The sequence below is a fragment of the Parambassis ranga genome, unplaced genomic scaffold (genome assembly GCF_900634625.1).
Source record: "Parambassis ranga unplaced genomic scaffold, fParRan2.1 scaffold_21_arrow_ctg1, whole genome shotgun sequence".
Classification (NCBI taxonomy): Eukaryota; Metazoa; Chordata; class Actinopteri; family Ambassidae; genus Parambassis; species Parambassis ranga.
The window spans coordinates 1,617,020-1,643,975 of NW_021144767.1; the positions used below are offsets into that span (position 1 = coordinate 1,617,020).

At 44.7% G+C, this 26,956-nt stretch overlaps 3 non-coding genes across 3 annotated transcripts; 1 reads left to right on the forward strand and 2 right to left on the reverse strand.

Annotated features, from left to right (window-relative positions):
- Nucleotides 1-4,085: 4,085 nt before the first annotated feature.
- trnak-uuu (transfer RNA lysine (anticodon UUU)) lies at nt 4,086-4,158 on the forward strand. The gene has a single exon. It is a non-coding gene; the product is annotated as a tRNA-Lys (tRNA).
- A 3,303-nt stretch (nt 4,159-7,461) lies between these two features.
- On the reverse strand, nt 7,462-7,533 carry trnaa-ugc (transfer RNA alanine (anticodon UGC)). The gene has a single exon. It is a non-coding gene; the product is annotated as a tRNA-Ala (tRNA).
- An 18,157-nt stretch (nt 7,534-25,690) lies between these two features.
- trnar-ucg (transfer RNA arginine (anticodon UCG)) lies at nt 25,691-25,763 on the reverse strand. Its single transcript has one exon. It is a non-coding gene; the product is annotated as a tRNA-Arg (tRNA).
- Between the last annotated feature and the right edge of the window lie 1,193 nt (nt 25,764-26,956).

Here is a 26,956-nt window from a genome sequence, read left to right on the forward strand (position 1 = left end):
TTGAAATGTTTGGAGCCCCCTGCTGGTCTGTTAGAGAGGGTGCAAAAAATATGTTTGAATTTTTTCTGGGATAATCTGCACTGGGTCCATCAGAGTGTACTGTACCTGCCCAAAGAGGAAGGGGGACAAGGGCTGGTGCACCTAAAGAGCAGAACAGCAGCTTTTAGACTGCAGTATATCCAGAGGTTCCTCACAGGAAATGAGGATGTGGTCTGGAGGCCTCTGATGGGCTCAGTTTTAAGGAGGGTGGCTGGTCTGGGTGCATCAGTGTTTTTAACAGACTGTGCTTTTATACCACTGCATGATCTGCCTCCTTTTTATCAGGGACTCTTTAGAGCATGGACTCTTTTTAAATGGCAAAGACTAGGACCTGCGGCCTCTCTCTTCTGGATTCTGGAGGAGCCGCTGATCCACGGAGCTCGTCTGGACATCCAGGATTCCAGCAGACCAGGCCTCAACCAGAGACTAATCTCGGCTGGCGCAGTGAAGCTGAGACACATCGCAGACGCTGCAGGTCTGGGGTTCCATGACACGGAGACAGTGGCGTCTCTACTGGACCTGAAGTCCCACCGCTACACCAGGAGTATTTTAAACACGTGGACAGAGAGACTGAGTGTTGACGAGCAGGACGTTTTATTGGATTATTTTAATGGAGTTGAAATCCCGGACTGTACGGACCCTTTCCCGGACCTTGGTTTGGTTTTAGAAAAGACTGAACCAGCAGGACCTGTGGGCACAAAAACTGGACCTGTGCCCAGCCTGCACATGCTGAATGGAAAAGCTCTGTACAGGGGCTGTGTCCAGGCTCTCAACAGAGACGCTTTAAAGGACAGAACGGACACAGTATGGAGGACCAGACTGAGCCCGAAGGAGGACTGTAAACCAGTGTGGCGAGTCCTCTACAAGCCACCCATCAACAAAAAGACTGGGGATCTGCAGTGGAGGATCCTGCAGGGGGCGCTGGCTGTGAACAGTTTTATCAATAAGGTCAATCCCACGGTGTCAGTTTTATGTCCTTTCTGTGACGAGCCAGAGACGGTCTCCCACTGCTTCCTGGACTGTTGGAGACTCTCTGGTCTCTTCAGTGTTTTAAAGACTGTGTTTCTAAGGTGTGGCGTGCCCTGGACTGAAACCGCTTTTATCTTTGGAGCAGGGTACAAGAAAGACAACGCTGCAACCTGGCAGTTCTTAAACTTCATGGTGGGACAGGCTAAACTGGCCATCTACAAGAGCAGGAAGGAGCAGGGACCAGAGGATCCAGCGTGTAGACTCACAGCCATGTTTAGAGGCCTGGTGAAGGCCAGAGTGAAAGTGGACTTCAGGTTCCATTCACTCATGAACAGTTTGGAGGAGTTTGTCTCCAAGTGGTGTTTTACTAGAGCTGTGTGTTCTGTTGTTGACGGACAGCTGTCCTTCAATTCAGTGTTTTTATAAAATATGATCGTGTTGTACTGATGAATTGATCTTTATCTGGAATAAAGGTGTTTTAAAAACTCAAAAACTCTCTCTGTTTCTCTCTCTCTCTCTCTCTCTCTCTGTTTCTCTCTCTCTCTCTCTCTCTCTCTCTCTCTCTCTCTCTCTGCCAAATAGACTGGATGACAGCGTCACTCCGGTGCGTCGTAGCGTATAAAGTGCTTAATGTCCGGCCGTCAGATTTAATATGTCCCGCGGCTTCTGTCTTAAAATGTGTCAAACCAACAGGTAGTTCTTATTTTTTAACTCATTGTGTGCCGTTTACGGGATGTTCTGAGCAGACCACGGTCAGCTCGCTGTCTGCGTCGCCACGGTGCGTCACAGCGCTGCAGGGCTTGGACGTTACAGCAACACAGAGAGCTGTGAAGCTTCTCAACACCGGTTCAACACTTCGACACAATTCACCACGAGTCTAAACATGCTCATGTATAGAACCTGCTCTCAGAGAGAGTCCGCGTTGTACGAGTGCAGTTCTCTGCCTTCTCACTGGAGGCACTCGCGGTACCACCACCCATTAGTCCTCTTGCCCAGTCCTCTGGCGCCATCTCTGCTGTCAGTTTCTATGTGTTTCTGTCCACATGGTGGCGTTTGTAAAATTCACTGCAGCTGTCTGCAGCGGCCCGATGCCCATACACACACGCAAACACATGCTGACACAAACACACATGCTGACACACATACACATACATACACAGACATTTTTCTTTAGTCTAGTATAGCATGATGTTTTTTCTCTCTGACCAGTTGAACCTAATCCCTTTGTGTATATTACTTTTCACAGATCAACGCTGACTTTAAAAGAATCACCACCATCCCACTACAGTCCAAGTTTATGTCTCAGCTGGACATCTATTCTGACAAACTGACAAATGTCTTTCAAAAAAGAGGCGGTCAACTCGGACAAAGGCTCAAAACAGTACTTGCAAAAATGGCTGAGGTAAGTGATGCATATTTCAGACTGTAGTTTGTATGTCTGTCTAATTTTGACAATGGTGTATGGACTTTTGGAGAGGTCATGGAAAGTTTAGAATATCTTAGATTATGAATATTTTTGGCAGGAACTTTGTGACAAGTGAGCAGCCTCGAGACTTAAATTTGAGAATTGTGCACCAATTTTATGATTGATTTACATTGTGCTTATAATTGTGTAGTACTAAAATGCCTGAATTTAGATAATGAAGGCTGTTTTGTTTTTTGTTTAGTGTGACGATGTAGATGCCGGACGAGAGTGCAGTATTAAAGGAGTCTGTATCTACATGGGTGAAGATCCACAAAACTTGACCCAGGAATATGTTGGAATGAAGGCAGAATCTCTTCCACTAATCTGCCAAATGAACATCTCAAGCCATGCATAAGTGAATTCAACACAATAATAAAAACATGAAATCAAGCAATTTAAAATATAGTCATTTATTCTGTTAATTGTATTGTTATTGTACATTGTATTCTTTGTATTTCATTTCATTTGTATTCATTGTATTTTTTGCAAATGAAAGTAAGAAAATCATTACACACTGTTTCTTTTTTAATGTTTAGATTAGCCATTTCTTGCCCAGGCTTTCACCAAGGGACCATTTTGATAGTTCACCAAAAGACAGGCAACAGTAAAAAGTTGGTTAATGCTACCTGTAAGTGCAAGGGGTATCACTGTGCTGAATATGAAACAGTACAGGCACGGCACCCACCGTCTCTGTAACTCTTCATCTTTCGGGAAAGTGTGGAAACTCAGGTACGAATTACACCTAGCTGATGCTGTGCAGAAAGGCACACAACAGAGGTGGCTAGAGCTGCTGTCCTCACGTTTTTCAAAGGAAAATTTTGTGCGTTTACATGTCATATTTATATGTAGAGGTGGCTAGAGTTAGACGCATAGTAACAAAAAACACAAAAGTTTGCAGCAAAGATTGACGAGCAGTGATGAAAAAAGATAAGCTAGCATAGTGTGTGCATTCCAGCGCGCATTCAATAGTTACCGGATGTTTGCATGCATCCCGACCATTGACAGTAAAAACTATGGACAGAGCTTCCGTGACGTCACCCGTTTGTTTCTGAAGAGCCGTTTTGAGTCTCAGTGGGAGGTTCCGGGACGTGATGACCGCCGCCATGTTGGCAGCGTCACGTCAACTAAAACTCCGAATATGGACAAAGAGGGGGAGCACGAGCGGGGTTTAGGGGGACGGGCGATCGTGGGAGCAGGAAACTCACGCTGTGATACGTCAACCGTCTGTCGCTCAAGAGGCAACGCCCATAATTAGGCGTAATTTTAAGTCCGAATACAATTGAAACGAGTGGGTTGTAAAAAAATTCACCCCCCCTACAATTGACACTAGAAGAGAACCTATCATCTGAGACCAGAGTGGTTTTTTGTACCAGGCCATAAACATGTTAATTTCTGCTGTGAAATCGGCCATTTTAACATGGGAGTCTATGGGAAATTACTCGCTTTTGGAGCCAGCCCCCAGCTGTTGCAGCGTGAATTACAAGTTTTGACACTTCCGCATGGGCTTCAACTTTGAGCCCCGAAGGTTGCCGCTTGATCCCGACCTTTCAGCGGAAATGACATCACGTTCCTGCGTGCATAGCGGCTATTAGTCCCTTCAACAACATGTAGAGCCCGGATAGCTCAGTTGGTAGAGCATCAGACTTTTAATCTGAGGGTCCAGGGTTCAAGTCCCTGTTTGGGCAGAAAGCTTTGTTCTCCTGTGACACAGTGTTAGGATGGCCATGTAGCAGCTCAACTTCACAAGTAGGAGTCTTGAGACAGAGGTGGACCTCTATGTAGATATTTATTTTAGCAAGCACATAACAAACATCAATACAACAGGATTACAAATACCTGGGAGTGGTGTTGGACAATAAACTGGACTGGACAAAAAATACTGAAGCCCTCTACAAGAAGGGCCAGAGCCGCCTCTATTTTCTGAGGAGGCTCCGGTCTTTTAACATCTGTCGGACTATGCTGAGGATTTTCTATGAGTCTGTGGTTGCCAGTGCCATTTTGTTTGCTGTTGTTCAGTGCCAGACTGATCCCTCCTAAATGCACCACTGAGCGCCACAGGAGGTCCTTCCTTCCTGTGGCCATCAAACTGTACAACACCTCCCTCTGAGACCAGAACACACTGTCTTGTAATCATATCCATATTGGATTTATTTAGACAAGATTTTATTGCACATGGTACAAGTTGTATTATATATGACTTTAGTCTTCACTTGCCAGGATTTGACTTGAATGTATATTAATGTTTAGAATTTATTAGGTTTTATTTCATATTTTTTATTTTTATGCTCACTACTTTACCTTATTTGTATTTCTGTCTTTTTTGAGTACACACGGAGCACCTGGAACGAAAACAATTTCCCCCTGGGATCAATAAAGTATTTCTGATTCTGATTACCACAGGCTGGGAACCACAGGCAGCATGTGGTCCTGACAGCACACAACAGAAAAACCACCTTACATACAAAATGGCCGCCTTAAATAGCTGCTGCCACACCTGGAGTCCTCTCCCATCCCCAGATAGGTGATCTCCTTCTCCCTCCTTCTACCAATTCATTCGAGAAAAAGGTTCATTCAAGTAGGACATCTAGTGGTGAAAAAAATGAATTGCGGTGTGTGTTATTGGTTCATGGATTGTTTGGGATTTGAATCTCCATGCACATACACACTAGTGTAGTCTCTTTGGACCACACTACATGGTTGAATGGTTTCAGGCTGACACAATAAAATACATTACACTTTCAGTTTCACTGCACGAAGTTGTTATACAAAGTGACATTTGAGGTCAGGGTGTCCGCGGGGTCTTAAAAAGTATTAAAAGTTGATGAATCAATAGTGGGAAAATGAAGGCCCTGAAAGTATTGAAAAGTCTTAATCTTAATTTGAAATGTGTGTGCAGAACTCATACAGCCCTCTCACTGCAGCCTCACACAAACAGACAGACAGACAGGGTTTAAAGACGTTTCGCTGCTGAACAGCAGAATCCGCAGTTCAGGTGAACATGTAGCGAAGGAGCAGGATTTGTTGCTACTATGTGGGTTTTGATAATTTTGCTGTTGACCTGAATGAGTGATGATAACGAGCCGGTCATGTTCAGGGAGGGGGCGTGACGTGCTCGTAGCATCATAACAGACTGAACAGCAGGTCTGAGGACAGTGTTATCTGACCTGTGTGGTTCATCCATGAAGGCTGAGTCACTCTGACTGACAGCAGTCAGCTGGTTTAAGGAGTTATAGAACATGGTTACATGACGAACGCCCATTTAAAAAGTATTGTTATTATCCTGCTATAGTGGACCATTGTCTGCCAGGATGATATCTGCATACAGCTAAAACTGTAACAGACAGAATGAAGAGTCTGTCAGCTGGAGCTCAGCTTTAGAAAGAGAGGAGACACTGAGGCAGAGGAAGAGAGGTGAGGAAGATGAGAGAAGAGATACTGTAGCTGCATTAGAAACATGTTGAAGAAAACAAATATATATCTCAATCACAACTATTAAATAAATAATAGTGTATATAATTTTAATCATTTTAATTCACATTGGAACATTGGTAAAAAAGAAAAAGAAATAAGACCATGTTTCACCTCTTTCTGAGCCTCGTTAGTGCAGTAGGCAGCGAGTCAGTCTCATAATCTGAAGATTGTGACTTCAACCCTCACAAGGGGCACTTGTTTTAGAGCCAGAATACAGATTACAAAGAGCACACTGTATGTTTACATGTCATCCAGGTCATGTTCATAGAGAGCGTCTGGACTTTTTTTTCTTTTTTCTTTTTCAAGTTTTTCTTGAAGATGTTTCTCTGCTCCTCCAAGCAGCTTCATCAGTTCTAACTGTTTGGTGGGAAAAATGGTTTATATGTGGTGGAGTTGGGTCTGGGTGAAAGTCACTCTTCCAAGCATGTCCATGCTTGCGTAAGGTGTGTTCATACTAAAGTCACACTGAAAAAGCGGCTGCAGGAGGAGAGCTGGCCCAGTTTGGTTCAGGAAGCAGTGCAGCTGTGTTCATTGATCAGCTGCTGCACGTTGGTTAGCTGAGAACAACTCAGTTTATTCAGGAGTTTACATCGAGACACCTGGACTGAAGGATTGTTTTTTGAACACGTTTCGCCACTTCTCCAAGGCTACGTTCAGACTGCAGGTCTTAATGCTCAATTAGGATTTTTTGGTGAAATCCAATTTTTTGGTGTTTACAAAATAATATGCGACTGCTACCACTCTCCTGTGTGAACGGACTGTGGCCCTGAAGTGACCCGCATGCGCAGAAGAGGACACGACGTCACACAATGTGTGCTTGTGTGGCTTTGTTTACGTTAATGTCCGAGAGTAGCCAACATAATTACATTCAAATAATATCAAGAAGAATGCTGAGAAGGAATAGCGCAGTAGCTGCAGCGTCTGTACAGAGATGCGTGTGGGTGCGGAGTGGTGGGACAGTGATGTGACTGCTTTTAGCGACACTGACTTCATTCATAACATTCAACATTCATAACTTCAGAATGACGAGAACCTTTGAATACATCTGCAGGCGCCTTTCTGTGTCACTTTCACAGCAAGACAGTCGACATCTCCCTCATCTGTGAGCCGTGCGTTGGAGTTGGGCTCTACTTCCTGGCAACAGGCGCTTGTTGCTAACAACACAGCTTGTCTGCCCGCTCCTGTGTCGCAGAATTGTGACGCCTGTCACCTTTCACTGACGCAAAAGTCAGATATATGCCCCATAGCCGTTCAGACTGAGGTCGCATTGCAAAATATCTGATACGTATCTGATTTAGGACCACATATGAAAGTGACCTGGGTCGTATAATAAAAAATCGGAATTGAGCTGTTCACACTGTCATGACAATATCAGATACAGGTCGCATTAGTCTGCAGACTGAACGTAGCCCAAGTGGCTCCATCAGTTCTACTGAACTTGACCAGATGAAGCACATCGGACTTGTTAGGTGTAAACAATTAACTCTTTGAGCTGACAGAGGAGCATAAGATGACCTTGGAGATGCCAGGGATTGAACCCAGGGCCTCATACATGCAAATCATGCGCTCTACCACTGAGCTACATCCCCCACCTTTGTTAGGGCCTGAGCACCGAGTAGTGCGAACACACACACACACACAGACACGTGCACACAGGTCTTGGTTAAGACCCTACAGGTAAGTATGGACAAGGAATGCTAAAGACAGGCACTGCGGTCTTGACAAGATTTGTCTGTGTGTGTGTGCAAGGTAAAGTGCGGCCTCCCCGGTGAGCTGCCTGCTGTCCTTCCTGGTTCTCTGGCGCACTACCAGGGGCCCCAGAATAAACAAACAAACAAAGAAAAACAAAGCATAAACTCCTGGACCCCTTCTCAGCAGCACCAGGGCGCGGCGCTGCATTAACGGTACGAGGGGCACGAGGATTCTCGTGAGTGCAGCTTATTAAAAAAACGTGTTTTATGGAGACATGGCTGCACTCAGACATCCCGGAAACCTCCGTTGCTGCCCCCGGCTTTGTGACCATACGGGTGGACAGAGATGTGACTGGCAGCGGTAAGAAGAAGAGAGGAGGGATTGTGCTATATGTGAGTGAACAGTGGTGCAAACCCGCACATGTCCGTGTCAAGGAGCGTCTCTGTAACCCGACTGGAAATCTGCAGTGAGCCCTGAATTTTTACATGTTCAAAATATCTGTTTGCTTCACATCTACTCATATTATTTACCATCGTTGGTGTTGAGTATGTGACGGAGCTCAGGAGGGGAGGGGAAAAGGGTGCTAACAACGCCACCCGGGGAGGCGAGGGCCTCAACCCGGGAAATGAAAACAAGGGCACACAGGTTTGACTCACACACAGGGCAAGGGTCAGGTACCATAAAAAGAAGATTTATTTAATTACAAAACGAGTAGGATCCATATACCATGTTTAAAATTAGTTATAAAATACGTTGCCAGTTCAGTAGGTGAGATGGGTTGGGATGGCCCTGCAAAATAAATTTTAAAAAATACTGACAAGACTGAGGCTCACCAGGGCAGAGGGACAAACCAAGAGGAATCAAACTACACCTGTGACACTACACTCCAAACGAAACCCGTGAAGAACACCCACCACCAGGGAGGGGGGACCACCACCGCTGGGGTGGGAGCTGGAGGAGCTGGAGGACAGCAGAAGCAAGAAGATGCCTCGCACGCTGGGCCAGACCAAAGAAGAGCTGGGCGCGGCCGCCGCCGCTCGGTCAGGGCGGGGCTGAAGCACCGTTAATGTTTGACGGTTTGAATGTAATGTTTGAATATGAAATATTTTACCGTTTGTTGATGTTTGTTGATGTTGATGGTTACTTGTTCTAATAAGTGCAAAATGAAATCAGTTTCAGTGAGGGACAATGCTCTGGTTGTGGTTTATTGATATTATTTAACACATTTACAGGTAACTCTTACAAAGTGGTGACTAAAGAAAAATACAGGTGGAAGGAAGAGTGGCCAACAGAGACCCATCTGGTTCTGTGTCCAGTCATCAAACACAGACCGTGTGATGATGTCACATGTCACATCTATCAAGCACTCTTTATTCCTTCTCCTCCTCCACACCACCTCCTCCACCTCCTCCTCCTCCACACCTTCTCCTCCTCCACACCTCCTCCACCTTCTCCTCCACACCCCCTCCTCCTCCTTCTCCTCCACACCTTCTCCTCCTCCACACCTCCTCCACCTTCTCCTCCTACACACCTCCTCCACCTTCTCCTCCTCCTTCTCCTCCACACCTTCTCCTCCTCCACACCTCCTCCACCTTCTCCTCCTCCACACCTCCTCCTCCTCCTCCACACCACCTCCTCCTCCTCCACACCACCTCCTCCTTCTCCTTCACACCTCCTCCACCTTCTTCTCCTCCACACCTCCTCCTCCTTCTCCTTCACACCTCCTCCACCTTCTTCTCCTCCACACCTCCTCCTCCTTCTCCTCCACCTTCTTCTCCTTCTCCTCCACACCTCCTTCTCCTCCACCTTCTCCTCCTCCACACCTCCTCCTCCTCCACACCTCCTTCTCCTCCACACCTCCTCCACCGTCTCCTCCTCCACACCTCCTCCACCTTCTCCTCCTCCACACCTCCTTCTCGTTCTCCTCCACACCTTCTTCTCCTCCACACCTCCTCCACCTTCTTCTCCTCCACACTTCCTCCACCTTCTTCTCCTCCACACCTCCTCCACCTTCTTCTCCTCCTCCACACCTCCTCCACCTTCTCCTCCTCCTCCTTCTCCTCCTCCACCTCCTCCTCCACACCACCTCCTTTGTGCTGGAAAAATAAACTACAGCCCACTGTTCAAACGTGCACACACAGCTCTTTTGTTGAGAATGATGCATGCGTTACATGATTGAACAATTTATTCATGACTAATGTAGGAAGCTAGGAAAGAAGAATCCCAGTCCTCTGTAACATCTCATCAGCCCATCTAACATGACTGAAATAAAGCCTGAGAGACAGAACCCTATTTATATGTCAGCGTATTTTCTTCCACTGACAATCCAAAAAGTAGGAAAAACTTATTTTGTTAGCTATTTATTGATGTGACACAGTAACTCCAATTTTTGTTGCTTATCCCTTGAAGCCTGTTTAAACTGATTGGACATTAATTAGGGTCAGTACCCAAAATGTGTCCCTTATATAAAGGTGCTCTGTCCAATCTGTTCAGCAGCTTCACACCTAACGATTGTTCGTTATAATTTTCAATGTGTTAAAATGAGGTTTTAGCCTTGACTTGGTCAAAAATTGATAACGACATTGATTTTGATACATTATTTTTAATGGAACAATGAGATTAAAATAAAAAATTTACCATTAGGACGAGTTTCAGTGTATCCAATTTTTAAAAATCTACTTTTCAATGCACCTGCAATAAAAGAAATTTCTCACCACTCATTTATACACAGCCCAATACACTGCTCAAAAAGATACAGGATCACTTGAACACCACAATGTAACTCCAGGTCAGCCACACTTCTGTGGACTCAGCCTGTCCAGTTAGGATCAACACTGACTGTGAGTCAGGTGCTGACCACAGACCAGTTCTCTGCTCTCATCCTTTCTGCCTGATGTTTGCTCACTTTTGCATTTTGTCAGTGCTCTCAGCCCTAGAGGTAGCATGAGGCGGTGTCTACAACCCACACAGGTTGCTCAGGTAGTGAGTTTTTTTTTAATTTCTTGATGGTCTATTAGGTATACATTAAAACAATCAGTCACGATGTCAGTGCACTGGCTTGTTAGTTAGCTGCTGTCTGTTAACCTAAGCCCATCCATTAATGACGGGCTGAGTAACATTAAACTAAAGTAAGCTAGATTCACAAGTTAAAATACATGGTATACATGAACAAATATTGCCTTTCATTATCATCCATTTACCAGCCTCTCTGTTGACTTGGTGCCCAGTCTGCCCTATGACACATAGTTATCAAAATGAGTAGTTCCCCTAACTGGTTGTGTGGACACATTACAACCTTTTATGTTGCTTACTGAAATCACTGTTATTGCTGACAAAAAATTAGATTATCTATTTCTTTTGTTTTTCTGTTGTCTATAACAAGTGCCAGTAATTAGTGATACCTCAGTGGGGGAAATATGTTGCTTAATTGTTTGAAGATGCATTGATATTTTGCTGCATGTGAAAGGCTAACAGGGTCAGTGAGTCCTAATCATGTGTGGTTTCATATTAATGTGCTGCTTTGGTGCTATAATGCTCTCAATGAATGAAGTTGTGTGGGACAGTGTAAAAGCATCAGTGCAGCTGTGACTGGGTAAATGACTGTGGTCTGCCATGTTTGGTTACTGTGGTTAGTGCAGTGTGTTGTGACTGAAAGTGTAATAAGGAGAGGCCATAGATGATGAGTGCTGTGTTAAAGCACACTGTCATCACCTTGGTAGCATTAATATGTGGGACAGCCTTTTTACTAATTGACAGATGTAGTTCTTGTGTGTGTTGTGTTTTGTTCTGCTGCTTCTGATGCAAATGTGTGCTTCACTCTTTCATCACTGGCAGTTTATACGATTTAAATCAGGTTGACAGACTGGTGTTTATAGTACGTGTGTAATGTGGCTGAGGGACAGACTAAAGCTGTGAGAATGCACCTGCTGCTGGTTCTTGGTTTGTGCTGACTTTGATCATGGCTGTTTCATGCTGTTATGTTGTAATTAACCTTAATGAAACAGTGTTAATGCAACACAGAGCCTTCATTTCTGTAAGGCTGTGTGTATCATGAGCTTTGTCTCTCCCTCAATGACATGATGAAGCTACTGTGTCACATCCTGTCATTACAACTACAGCTGCACCAGTTGATTAATGTGATTTAATAGTATGTGAAGCAACCTGGTCAATATTAGTCATCTTCTCTGCTTTTCTCCTAAATTATGGAGCTGTGATGCTGCCCACCAATGATCCTTGACTTTTGTCAGTCACACACTCTGCTGCCTGCCATTGTCATTCCATGTCAGCCATTTTGTGTCTGTGGTAAAGTACAGTGTATTGTTGCTGACAACACATGCTGTAGAGTTCTATAGGTGACCAGGTGTATCTGCATATTGGTAGTATTGATGGTGTGGGAACATTCAGATCTTCAACAGTGCAGCCACATTGGAAGTACATAGATTAGAGTAGAATATAGCATGTCCTTCCAGTGTGGCTGCACTGTTGAAGATCGAAATGTGGCTCGTTTGTCTTTGCTGGTGTTCTTGTCTGTTAGTTAATGTGTGGGTTTTCTGGTTGAAAGATGTGATGCTAATGTGTGCTAAGCTATTTTAAATGATTTGACAACACTGTAAGGTCATTCATGTGATTTACATGAGCTTCAATGACTTGGTGTTTTCCTCTTGTTGTTCCATGTCAACAGTGGGTGTTGTGGCTAACAAAATCTAAACCTGTAGATAATTAGCTGCCCCTTTGTAATAATAGTGACACTTTTTCTGCTAATAGCATTATGTAATTGTTGATCACAATGAGAGGTTAACAGGAGTACAGGATTACTAATGAATTTTGAGTTCATTCGATTAGCTTAAATCAGTTGTTGGTAATGTTTGCTGACAGTCCTAGTATCTGGATCATGGCTGTTTCAGGCTGTTCACTTAAATGAAGATGTGTTAAAGCACCAGAGCTGCTGAACTCCTTGTGTGTGAGAGCCTGTTTGGTTTGTGTCATTTGAAATTGAACATGATCAAAGTGTCGTGCGTTCACATTAACTTTATTAATACCCATGGAGTCATTGGGTTGTGTTAGCAGCATATAAGATAAAACTTTATTAATCAAATAAAAGGAAATTCTTGTGCCAGAGGTATCAAGTTACATTAAATGCAGTTAAGTACAGAGTAAGAGTGCAGAGTCCAAATAAGAGTACGGTACGCAGTATGAGCTCAATATGATACATGGATACAGATATGGAGATATAAGGTGCTAAGTAAACATAAAGGGGAGGAGTTATACAGTCTGATGGCCACTGGCAGGAAGGACCTCCTGTGGCGTTCTGTGCTGCTCCTCGGTAGTCTCAGTCGCTGAATGTGCTCCTGTAGGACAGTAGTGTGTCGTGCAGGGGGTGAGACGTGTTGTTACGAATACTGAGGAGTTTCCTCAGTATCCTCCTCTCTGTCACCTCCACCACAGACTCCAGCTCCACTCCCAGCACCGAGCCAGCCTTCCTAATGAGCTTGTTGAGTCTGTTGGTGTCGGCCGTCTTCATCCTGCTGCCCCAGCACACTACAGCGTAGAAGATGATGCTGGAGACCACTGTTACGTGCCGGTACTTGTGCGTATGTCTGTGTCTCTGCTTTTTGTGCAGGTTCCAAGTGCTTCCAGTGAACCAAGTGGATCATCCACACCTGAGTCCACTTGGTCCTCATCAGCAGAAGTATATCAACTGGAGGTGTGCACATGGTCGGGGCCAGTGTGGGCCAACTTGTGGACGCACCCACCATGCGTCTTTGCTCTGTCCAGAGGGACTAGAGCATGATAATCAGCGCTGATCTTTTTAGTTTTGCTTTTGTGTTTGATTTACCATTTTGTTATTCGTTTAAGTTAATAAATTTAATTAATAGTCACTGTTTCCGACTGCTGTCTCTTCCTCAGGCCTGGGTAACATTATTGTTGCTTCCCCTTATCCCCTGGACTAACTGGGGAACGTAACAAATGGGGGCTCGTCCAGGATTTCCTACTGAGGGAGAGTTTCAGCAAGGTCTCGGTGATTATGTAGCTTTGTTGTAGCCATGTAGCCTGCTGGAAGCCTTGTGGTGAGTGTGAGCTTTAACCCCATTGACTGTCTTCCCAGTTTAGAATAGGTGAGTGCCCAGCTGGTCTGCTAGCAGTCCTTCCATCGGACACTCTTTTGTTATTTTGCCTTTCTTATTTTCGGAGCTAATCCTGGGCGGGGATTCAGTTCCCTGGCGGGGGTAGGCTTTCCAGGGCCTCGGCCACTGGAGTTCAGCCTTTAAAGATGCCTCAAGTCCGGCACGCTCCAGAAGACAGTTAGGTGAGTTTGTTTGGGCAGAAACTGGGACAGTCTGTTTAGAAACTCTGAATGGTTTAGCTTGTGTGTTAGCATGCGCTTTGTTCGTGTGTTCTCTGCTGCAAGCAGAGGTGTGTTAACGGTGTTTCCTTTGTGTTTTCTCTGCTGTAGGCAGAGGTGTGCGAGTGTGCACTTTCGTTCGTGTGTTTCTCTGCTGGAGGCAGAGGTGTGTGTGCGCACTCGGTTTTCATGTGTGTTAGCGTACGCTTCGTTGTGTTCTCTGCTGCGAGCAGGGGTGTGTGTTCGCGTGTGCTTAGACTTTTGTGAGTTTCTCTGCTGTGGGCAGAGGTGTTGCCGGGCGTGATTTGTGGTGCTGCCGGCCATAGTAGTGGCTGTGGCGGTAGCGTGTGTGGCCATGTGGCCTGTGATTCCATTAATTCTAAGGCAGAACTGGTTCTGTGGACAGAACTTTGTTTCGTGTAGTGGGATCACTTTGTATGTGTTAACCCTCTAGTTTGCAAACCAGGGGTTTGCTTTTATGTGAGGGGGTGTTACGTGCCGGTACTTGTGTGTATGTCTGTGTCTCTGCTTTCTGTGCAGGTTCCAAGTGCTTCCAGTGAACCAAGTGGATCATCCACACCTGAGTCCACTCGGTCCTCATCAACAGAAGTATATCAACTGGACATGGTCGGGGCCAGTGTGGGCCAACTTGTGGACGCACACACCATGCGTCCTTGCTCCGTCCAGAGGGACTAGAGCATGATATTCAGCGCTGATCTCTTAGTTTTGCTTTTGTGTTTGATTTATTAGTTTGTTATTCGTTTAAGTTAATAAATTTAATTAATAGTCACTGTTTCCGACTGCTGTCTCTTTCTCAGGCCTGGGTAACATTATTGTTGCTTCCCCTCATCCCCTGGACTAATTGGGGAACGTAACACCACCGAGTGGTAAAACATCTGCAGCATGGTCTGGCAGACGTTAAAGGACCTGAGTCTCCTCAGTAGATACAGGCGACTCTGTCCCTTCCTGTATATTGCCTCTGCGTTTGTGGACCAGTCCAGTTTGTGGTCAATGTGGACACCCAGGTATTTGTAGCTGTCCACAATGTCCACGTTGGTACCCTTGATGCTGACCGGGTTTGGGAGTGTCTGGTGCTTCCTGAAGTCCACCACCAGCTCTTTTGTCTTTGTGACATTCAGCTGCAGGTGGTTTTGTCCGCACCACTCCACGAAGCTGTCCACCACACTCATATACTCCGCCTCCCGACCTCTGCTGGTACAGCCCACAATGGCAGAGTCATCCGAGAACTTCTGCAGGTGGCAGGACTGTGAGCAGTGTCTGAAGTCCGATGTATAGAGTGTGAACAGGAATGGAGACAGTACCGTGCCCTGGGGTGCCCCCGTGCTGCTCACTATCGTGTCCGAGACGGTGTTCCTCAGCCTCACAAATTGTGGTCGACCTGTAAGATAGTTAGTGATCCAGGTGACCAGTGGGGTCTCTACCTGCATGTCCAGGAGCTTCCTCTTCAAGAGGGCAGGCTGCACGGTGTTAAACGCACTGGAAAAATCAAAGAACATGATTCTAACAGTGTTACCTGCCTCCTCCAAGTAGGTGTGTGCTCTGTGCAGCAGGTAGATGATGGCGTCCTCCACTCCAATACGGGGCTGGTAAGCAAACTGCAGGGGGTCCAGCGATGGTTCCACAACAGCACGCAGGTGTTTCAGGACCAGCCTCTCCAGAGACTTCATCACATGTGAAGTCAGAGCAACTGGTCTGTAGTCGCTGTGTGTGCTTGGGTGTTTGGTCTTGGGCACAGGAACAAGGCATGTTGTCTTCCACAGGGCAGGGACAGTCATCAGGCTCAGACTCAGGGAGAAGATGTGCTGGAAGACCCCACACAGCTGTGTGGCACAGTCCCTGAGTACTCTGGGGCTGAGTCCATCTGGTCCTGCAGCTTTTCCCGGTCGTAGGCGACTGAACTCCCTCCTCACCTCTTCTGTGGTGATGGTAACTGTGGACACAGAAGAGCAGAGAGAGAGATCTGATGGGGGAGGGGGGCAGGGAGGCTGGGGGGTTGTTAATGGAACGTGGGGTAAGGGGGGCAGGGTGATGTTATTGATTGGGAGGTGAGACTGGTTAGTATGGTTAGGGGGAGGGGGAGGAGGAGGAGGTACATTGTTGTTATAGACAGGTGTTAATGTAGAGAAGATTGAAGCAAGGCGTCTGGACTTGTAGAGTTTTCTAGAAGACGTTTCGCTGCTCATCCAAGCAGCTTCATCAGTTCTAACTGTTTGGTGGGGAAACATGGTTTATATGTGGTTACAGACCTGTGTGGGTGTGTCTGGGTAAAACTTAAAAAATTTACAAACAATAGCACTAAATGTTTCCATACTTACCTGTGATGTTCTGGCTGACTGGGCCAGGTGTGTCTAACGATACAGAGATCTTTTACTTTTGTTGTACTCTTATGTATGCTTTCACTCAGAGAAAAAGGGAGACTCTCTGTACACACACACATACTCCCTTACAGAGAGTTAGGGAGGATATTGACATTCCGGGAGCCCTTTTGATGCGGTGAAGACCGAAGCACTGGAAGGCATCGGACGTAAGATAAATAGTCAAACATAGGAGTGATACAGAGTGTTCCACAGAAATGTGTTAGACCAATTATAATCATTGGTAGGTGGGAATAAAAGGGTAACATTTCCCAATATGGTAAAACTGTTTATCTATTATGCAAATGTACTTCTACTTTTGAATAAAACGAGCCTGTATCCAGGGAGGGGCAGAGCACTTATGGAGGGGAGTGAAGCAGACTGAAAGGCCTGTGTCCACTAAGTGTTCTCCCTTTTGCAAAAGGCGAAACTATAAACCAAGTGTATTGTCTTTCACTCAATGTTCTGATTACAGAAGACGGAGTCTGACAATCCGGGGTGACCAGGGGAGGTCACAACACTAACGACTGTGAGACTGCCGGAGGGGGACTGGTTGACAGCCCTTTGTTCTTGCTGTGAGTATGTGCAAACTTCCTGGGAATGGATGGAATCACTGCATTGTATGTGGTAGAAAGATGATGTCTGAGGCCACCACCTCTGTTAAGGGAAAGTTTTTCCAGCTTAACATAGATGGCTTCCTTGACTCCTCTTTCATACCACCTTTCCTCTCTGTCTAAAATGTGAACATTGTTGTCCTCAAAGGAGTGTCCTTTCTCTTTGAGGTGGAGGTGAACAGCTGAGTCTTGTCCTGAGGAGGTGGCTCTCCTGTGCTGAGCCATTCTTCTGTGGAGTGGTTGTTTAGTTTCTCCAATGTACAGATCAGAGCATTCCTCACTGCACTGGACTGCATATATCACATTGCTGTGTTTCTCCCTGGGAGTTTCATCCTTTGGCTGTACCAGTTTCTGTCTCAGGGTTGTCCTCCAGTGGAGACCGCAACCTTAACACAGCGCCTTGGACGAAAAGCAGACTTGCAGAATGACAGGCAGCATTTCAGAATGAAAAGCATTCCAGAATGAAAGGCAGTAATCCAGAATAAGTGGCAGCATTCCAGAATAGACATCAGTATTCCGGAATGATAGGCAGAATTCCCGAATAACACTCTGTATAGTGGAACAGAAGTCAGCAAGACATCATTCTGGAATGAAAAGCATCCCAGAATGGAAGAAAGCATTCCCAAATGAAAGGCAGAAATCTAGAATGAGAGCATCCTGGAATAGACATCCATCCACCCACTCCAGAATGATAGGCAGGATTCCGGAATGGTAGACAAAATTCTGGGATTAAACCCCTAACCCGACAGCGGCCTGTGATGTCATGGAAGCGTGCGTTCCAAAATGGAAGGCAACATTCCAGGACAAAAGTCAGCTAACAGAATGAAAAGATTTGCGGAATGAAAGACACCACTCCAGAATGAAAAGCATTCCCTAATGAAAGTCAAAATTTGGGAATGAAATGCAGAAGTCCAGAATAAGCGGTAGCATTCCAGTATAGACATCAGTATTCTGGAATGATAGGCAGAATTCCAGAATAACAGTCAAGTTAGTCAATAGGGCCGGTTAGCTCAATCCCCGTACGGCCAATCTGTGTTTTCATTGTTGAAGCGTGGACATGCCTGTTTCACTTACTGTGTGCTGGTTGGTACATTGGACTCAAGGACTGGTTTTTGAAGACACTCCTCCAAGTGGTGTCTTCAGTTCTGCTACTATTCTGGTTGGGAATCTGAGTTTTATGTGTTCAGGATCTCTGTGGGTGGATCTTGAAGGAACTCAGACTTTTAATCTGAGGGCCCAGGGTTCAAGTCCCTGTTCAACACTATATATTCCTAACCAGAAATCTTTGTACATATCTTTACCAATGTCAAACTAAGAAGAACATGTGCTTTGTGTTGTTCTTGCACTGACTGAAACATGAAAAAAAAGAGGTCACATGTGGCTCGTTGGTCTAGTGGTATGATTCTCGCTTTGGGTGTGAGAGGTCCTGGGTTCAATTCCCGGACGATCCCTCATCTTTCAACTTCAGTAGATTGAAGGTCTGTCTTATGTTTACATGTATAGCAATTGTCTTTAACCCAAACAAGTTCATATTCCAACTTAGACCCTGTAAACAGCAGTCTGCTCAAACTCCTAGAAGCAATCTACAAATGATATTGTTTATTCAAGAGAAGAAGTCTTTGCACTGAGGACTAACGTCAGAATGCAGCACAAGGTCCAGGGAGAGCTGAGGAAGAAGTACAGGGGCTGTAAGGCAGGAGTGAAAGTAGAGGCTGCACGTAGACATTTTAAGCCAGCGATCCCCTCGGCAATAATAAGGAATGTCAACTCACTACCGAATAAGATGGATGAGCTGTTTGCGCTGAACAATCAACAGAGTTACTGTGAGTGCAGCTTATACATCTTCACAGAGACGTGGCTCACTGATATGAGACCGGATGCTAACATGGATCTACCAGGCTTTACTGCTGTGAGAGCCGACAGAGACACGAACGCTTGTGGGAAGAGCAGAGGTGGGGGGCTCATCACTTACGTGAATGAAGGTTGGTGTTGCCCAGGACATGTCTCAGTGAAAAAGGTACTGTGTTGTCAGGACTTGGAACTGTTAGCCTGCGGCCATATTACTTGCCGAGGGAACTAAGTCATGTGATCGTGCTCTGTGTTTACGCCCCACCGAGCGCGGACGCATCAGCTGCCTATGAGAAGATACACACAGTAACAGCAAGACTGCAGACAAAGCACCCCGTTTATGGTTCTGGTTCACCTGCAGCCACAGTACACCCCCTGGTCAAAAGGATGTCTAAAACCACACGTTCAATCAGGAAGTGGTCAGCTGAGGCAGAGGATGGTCTGAGGGACTGCTTTGACACCACTGACTGGGATGTAATGCTAAAAACACATGTTGAGGACATAGGGGAGCAGACTCACTGCACTCAAAAAACTGATTCAAGCCCCTCTTAGAGGTGAAACATTATTTTGTTTGTCTTATGAAAATGTTATTAATTCCAACAATACCCAAATATGTTTAGCAGATGTAACATAAATATATATTTGCTTTGACTCCCGTGGCCCTCTCAAACCGAATGAGTTTAACTAGCAGAGCAAGAGCATGCGCACGAGATCAGCCTCTGTCCTACCCGCCATCTGCCTCTGCTTGAAACTACTGTTGGTAAGTTTTCTGTCTTCTATTCAATAAGTTTATTATCTTTATGTGAAACAATGTGCATGCCTTAAGATAAATGGACATTGAGCTTAAGAAGAAGTGTCAGTCATTGTTCACATGGGGGTAGACAGGCTACAAGCAGCTAAGATTAGTTAGCATTTGTTGTAGCTAATGTCTATGGTCGCGTCATATAGCTGTCAGAGGTAAGTGGTAAACACGGTTAGTACTTGGAGTTTTCTACACAGGCACGTTGAATTCATCCTTAATACACTGAGAGCGCAGCTCGCCGCCAGCTAACGCAATCCAAAGGTGCTTGGCTTTACTTTTGTAGTGTAGCTGACAGGCTAACGTTAGCCCAGAGCTAACGCTCTGTGTTAGCCTAAGCAGCACTTGTATGCAGGGGTACAGCCAGTGCTTAAGTGTAGTTAATGTGAAACAATACAGTCGTGATTTATTGAAGTGAAGCAGTCGGCATATTTTCGCGATATATTTTATTTTTATATATTTTTTGTCTGCTGGTGGGTGCCTGCTCCCCTGTGCATCAGGCTGGAACTGCGCCGTACGACACAGAGCAGGGGAGACCTGTAAACGTGCTGAAATGACTTTGTTTAGTAAAAGGAAAAGGTATAAATGTGTTCTATAGTAAGGGACCATTAAATGACTTCTGTTGTGATCTGGCGCTATAGATAAAAATAAAATAAAAAAGAACTCATTGGATGAACTCAGTTAAATTGTGGGAGACTTTTCCATCCAATAAATATGGGTAGCCCCAACTCAATGTGATGTATTTGAGTTGGACCAACATGATTTTTTCCATGTTGGTCCAACTCAACCTAAAAAATACCTATTAAATAATATTTGATTAAAATGGGTTGAGATTCCAGATTAAAGTTTTGGGTGGACCTCAGAGGATTTTTACATTTGAAATTTCATTGTGAAATTTGGGAGTGGCTGCTGCAGCATAACATCTTTAACATATTTATTACATGCATACCTCTAATATATAATCTCATCTTATGCTCTTAATGACTGTAGCTAATTATATACTTGGTAATCAATTACAGCATCTTGTTATTTGGTCAATGAGATCTGACTCTTTTCTGACTCTTTTATTTTACAGGATGCTGTATGTGGAAGTGTGCAGAGTGCAGTTTGGAACCAGGTACTTTTATGCATCTGCAGCTTATCATACACATACACCGCCTACATGCAGATGTACTTTAATACATGGATTATGCTACTACTAAATCACATTTTTACTTGTCCATGGTAATTAATGAATGTAAAATGAAAACTCACATTTCTTTATAGCTATTCAAGTCTGTGTGAGAGTAACTACAACTAACAATACTGTTTGTACTACTACTGTTTTCAAGGTGAATGATGACTTGCAGATCACCAGAAAGCCGCTGCATTGAAGTTCATGGCCCAGCTGAACCACTTCTCAAAGAAGCTTCTGTAAGTTTCCCAGAACAAAGGAGGAACTTCAATATTAATGAAAGATTCACATGTTTATGTGATGCTCAGGATCAACATGAGTGTTATGTGTGTTTGTGTTTTTCAACCCTATGGGAGGGCAGCTTACACGTTCTGAAGACAGGAGCCCAGCGATGTGGGGGTTTCATCCAACTTAATTTGGTATATTGAAATGCAAAGGTTTATGTCCTGGAGGAATGTTATGCACCTTACTGTTTCTATTTCTGCTGCATTTAAATAAAAGGACCTCAACCAGGTGTCATGTTTTTCTTAAGGGGTGGTAGGTTAATATAAAGGTAATTTTATAATAATAATTTTATTATATCTTTAGGTTGGACAAACACAAATAACTTTAATTACTAATAAACTAATGTACTTTATTTTAGCTCTATTTGACACAAATAATTTAATTGATATGTTTAGGTTGAATTGGACCAACATGAAAAAAATCATGTTGGTCCAATTCAAATACATTATATTGCATTAACTTACTTGTTTTGAGTTGGAGCTACCAGTATTTATTGGATGGAAAAACTCAATTTAATTGAGTTCATCCAATGAGTATAGGTTAAACAAATGAGTGATATTTAATCACAATAAATATACAGCAACGCAGTGATTAATGTGATTAAATTTGTAATCATGTGACGGCACTAGTTCAAACGTTTGAGTTCAAAGAACAGATGACCTACCAGTGGATGTCATGGTCATGGTTTTCTGCAGAAAGTCTCGTTCGTTTTCTAACATGGCAACCTTCTCCTTTAGAGTTTTGATTTCTGTCAACAGGCTCTTGTTCTGACTTTTGCAACCCTCACCTCTCATTAAAGCTGGTTTCCAATGATGTGTGTCTGGGTGCGTACACACTGCCCATAGTTACTGACGGAGCCACTGCGTCACACCCCAGCTGATACATGACCGCACCAGGACTGCTGCTATGACCTATGTTGGTTGTCAGCATTCCTTCCATTCCATTACAGCAGCATTCCATGAGCAGCATACCAATAGATAAAGTAGAAATAAAGACTATGTACAGAGCAACCATAAGATATGCAGATATACAGATGAGAGATGTATTATGTCCTGTTATGATATCATGAAAAACTCTGAGTATTACACTGTAGGTGAGGATGTTATTGCACTAAGAGAAAAAACACTGTACTGTTTCCCCATCAGTGTCACTGGGTGTACACATGGTGATAAAGTACAGAGGTTAGAGTACAGATGGACTGATGTTATACAGTCTGACCCCTGTCTGGACAAAAGTCTGTGGCTGAAGGAGACACCCAAGGTCCCCACTGTCTCATGTTTTTATATTTGACTCATTTTCACAGCATGTTGATGAAGATTCTCAGTCATCCAGGTCATCATACGTAGAGAAGATTGAAGCAAGGCGTCTGGACTTGTAGAGTTTTCTAGAAGACGTTTCGCTGCTCATCCAAGCAGCTTCATCAGTTCTAACTGTTTGGTGGGGAAACATGGTTTATATGTGGTTACAGACCTATGTGGGTGGGTCTTGGTAAAACTTAAAAAAAAACTTACAAACAATAGCACTAAATGTTTCCATACTTACCTGTGATGTTCTGGCTGACTGGGCCAGGTGTGTCTAACGACTGGCTAACGACTATGAAACTGCCGGAGGGGGACTGGTTGACAGCCCTTTGTTCTTACTGTGAGTATGTGCAAACTTCCTGGGAATGGATGGAATCACTGCATTGTATGTGGTAGAAAGATGATGTCTGAGGCCACCACCTCTGTTAAGGGAAGGTTTTTCCAGCTTAACATAGATGGCTTCCTTGACTCCTCTTTCATACCACCTTTCCTCCCTGTCTAAAATGTGAACATTGTTGTCCTCAAAGGAGTGTCCTTTGTCTTTGAGGTGGAGGTGAACCGCTGAGTCTTGTCCTGAGGAGGTGGCTCTCCTGTGCTGAGCCATTCTTCTGTGGGGTGGTTGTTTAGTTTCTCCAATGTACAGATCAGAGCATTCCTCACTGCACTGGACTGCATATATCACATTGCTGTGTTTCTCCCTGGGAATCTTATCCTTCGGGTGAACCAGTCTCTGTCTCAGTGTTGTCATCGGTTTGAAATGGACCGGGATGTCATGGTTGTTGAAGATCCTGCGGAGTTTCTCTGATACTCCTGACACATATGGAATGGAGATGTTCTTTCTCCGCCTGGTGTTGACCTTCTTCTTGTTGTTGGGGGGTCTTGTTTTTGTGGCTTTGATGAGTGCCCACTTCGGGTAGCCACATGTTTGCAGGGCCTTCCTGATGTGGTGTTGCTCCTTCTTCTTCCCCTCTGAGCTGGTTGGTACAGTTTGTGCTCTGTGCTGCAGGGTCCTGATGACTCCCAGTTTGTGTTCCAGTGGGTGGTGTGAATCAAACAACAGGTACTGGTCCGTGTGTGTGGGTTTCCTGTACACTTCCATATTGAGGCTCCTCCTCAATATGTACTGTGCAGTCCAAGAAGGCCAGATTGTTGTCCTTGGTGTCCTCGCGAGTGAACTTGATGTTGTTATGCACTGCGTTGATGTGTTCTGTGAACCGTTCCACTTCGTTGGTCTTGATTTTGACCCAGGTGTCATCCACATATCTGAACCAGTGGGTGGGGGTGGTTCCAGGATAGGAACTCAGGGCTCTTCTCTCCACTTCTTCCATGTAGAGGTTGGCCACAATAGGAGACACAGGTGATCCCATCGCACAGCCGTGCTTCTGTCTGTAAAAGTTCCCATTGTACTGGAAATAAGTGGTGGTCAGGCAGAGGTCCAGCAGGTCACAGATGTGGTCTGGCGTTAGGTTGGTTCTCTCCTTGAGTGTGCTGTCTTGTGTGAGGCACGTCCTTACCATCTCTGTGGCTTCTGATGTAGGGATGCAGGTGAACAAGGAGGTGACATCAAATGAGACCATGGTGTCATCTGGGTCCATTTGGATCTTCTCCACCTTGTTCACAAAGTCCTGTGAGTTGTGGATGTGATGTGGTGTGTCACCTACCAGTGGTGTCAGGAGTTCAGCCAAGTGCTTAGCCATGTTGTATGTGACTGAGTTTGTGCTGCTGACGATGGGTCTGAGGGGGACTCCTTCTGTCAGGACTCAGCGTGAAAGAGGACACAGGTGCAGTATGCGGTGCAGTACTCTTAAGCAGAGTCTTTATTAAAAGCCAGGAGGGCAACGAGTCCAATGATCAAACACAAAAATCGCACTTACGTGGAATACACAAAAACGGCAAAACAAGATCTCAAGGCGAGGAGTCCAAAAAACACAGGAAGGCAAGGCAACTAGAGGATCACGAGGTCAAGGCTGGTAATGTGCACCCACATTACCCAAGGTGACGAGACAAACTGGCACCGAGTGTGGGGAGGACGCAGACTAAATACAAAGGGAGCAGGGTAGACAACTAGACACAGGTGTGACACATGAGGGAGGATCAGGTAATCACCAGGAGGAGGAGGGAGAACACAAGGAGGGGGAAGTCAAGACACCTGAAACGAGAGGAGAGTCAGTGATACAGAACTTAACAGGAAACACCAAAATAAAACAGGAAGTAACACAAGCACAAAAATAACAAACCAAATTCAACACAAAAGCCCTGGCTCAAACCTGAAACCCTGACACCTTCCTTGTGTATCTTGGGGAGTCCATACAGGCGTGGAGTGGCTTCCCCAGGATACAGTCGAGCGATAATGGGAATATGACTCCCATTCATCACCCTGCACACTGAGGGAACCCATCAAGACAGACAGTTATCAGGAGAGAAGGAAACTGGCGTAGTAGTGTAGTAGACACACTAAAGCAGTGGTCCCCAACCACCGGGCCGGGGACTGGTACCGGTCCGTGGGTCATTTGGTACCGGGCCGCACAGAAAGACTGAGCAAAACATATATTATTCATTATCTGAGTCTGACAGCTGTTTCATTTATAAATCAATCAGATTTATCCGCCTGTGCCTTTAAGCACCTGTCCAGACGCTTGTCTCGGTCACGGGATACGGCCCCCCAAAATTAAGCCCACAAGCAGCAACAATGAATAAAAAACAAATGTCTTTGGAGAGCTTCTTCGGAAAGGGGAAAGGCCTAACGAGGAGACAGAAGAAGAGGAGCCTACCCCTTCAAAGAAAAAGAAACCTGCATTTAAAAGACTATATCAGGAGTCCTATTTAAAATACGGATTTATTGCAACAGGTGATTCTCACACACCAAGTCCGCTCTGAGTGATTTGTGGCGACAGACTCGCAAATGAGGCAACGAAGCCTTCAAAACTGCGAGACCGAGCACCCTGCATTAAAAGACAAGCCATGGAAGAAAACATGAACAAGAACGACTGAAGCAATTAATGACGGCCAGAACAAAATTACGGAGTGGACTGGACATAAGAAACACACTTCGGGTGTCATGTCTCCCATTATCCCTAGATGGGACCGCCTCATTGCTGAGAAAGCTCAAAGGCTCCCACTAATTAAGCATAAGAGTAAGTTGTCTCTTTATGCACTTTTTTTTCTGTGCCGGTCCGTGAAAGTATTGTTTTACATGATACCGGTCCGTGGTGCAAAAAAGGTTGGGGACCGCTGCACTAAAGGTTCTAGCAGTGGAAGTGAGTTGCGGATAAACCACAGATAGAAGTTGGCTCATTTCATACCTGTATAAAACCTCAACCACGAAGGGACTCGAACCCTCAATCTTCTGATCCGAAGTCAGACGCCTTATCCATTAGGCCACATGGTCTAGCGTGTTTGCCACATAAACTTTTCTTTGTCAGAATGTTATGGCATAGTGTTCATAATAAGAGTTTTTGTTGGTGCAGTTGCCAGCGCGAATAGAATAGAATAAAAACAGTTTACATATGAACAGTTATTGCACAGGTGAGTGGAGGGAGAAGTGGTCTGTAAGAAAACTGTACATAGTGCATCAGAAACTAAATAAATAATGTGTTGTACACTGTGGTGTGTGAATATTGCTCCTATCAGAAGTGGTTATTATACAGTCTGACAGCAGCAGGAAGGAAAGACCTTCTGTATCTCTCCTTCACACACCGAGGGTGGAGCAGTCTCCCACTGAAGCTGCTCTGCAGAGCTGACAGGGGGTCCTGCAGGGGGTGGACTCATTGTCCAGCATCAGAATCAGAATCAGAATCAGAATGACTTTATTTATCCCTGAGGGGAAATTCTTTTTTGTTACAGACATTAGAAATTAAAGATACATTGAAATATATAATAAATATCTAAATACCTAGATAGCATTTAAATCCCTGAGTTGTATCTAAAGAACATATTCACTACTGTATAAAACCTTTCCATAGTAAAGAGCAGGACATGAATGCACCAGTATGAATGTACAGTGTCTGAGTGACACTTCTACTCTTATACTCTGTACTTAACTGCATTTAATGTAACTTGATACCTCTGGCACAGGAATTTCCTTCGGGATTAATAAAGTCTTGTCTTGTCTTATCTTCCAGTTCAGAGTTCAGTAGTTTGATTGAGACAGGCAGGAATGACTTCCTGTGTCTCAGTGGTGCATCATGGGAGTCAGTTTTGTCAGGACCCTCCTGTCACCCACCTCCTGCACTGAGTCCAGAAAAAAGCCAGGTCTCTCTGACTATCCTTAACTGTGCTACATTGAATCAATGTGAGAGGTCTGTAAAGTATTTCTGTCTGACCTTTAATGTTTGATCATGTTTGATATTGCTACACTAGCAGAATTGATATTATAATATAGCAAACATTTATTTCCCAATTTGACTAATAGAATATCTATATTTGTATGTATATATTTGATGATATGAGAACTCTAATTTAGAACTATGTATGATACGATTTGTACTGCATTATTATTAGATAGATGGACTGTGTGCACATTAATTGGTCCTGTGCTGTGTGCAGGCCAGGGCTGATGGCGAGCTAGGATTGAGCTCTGCT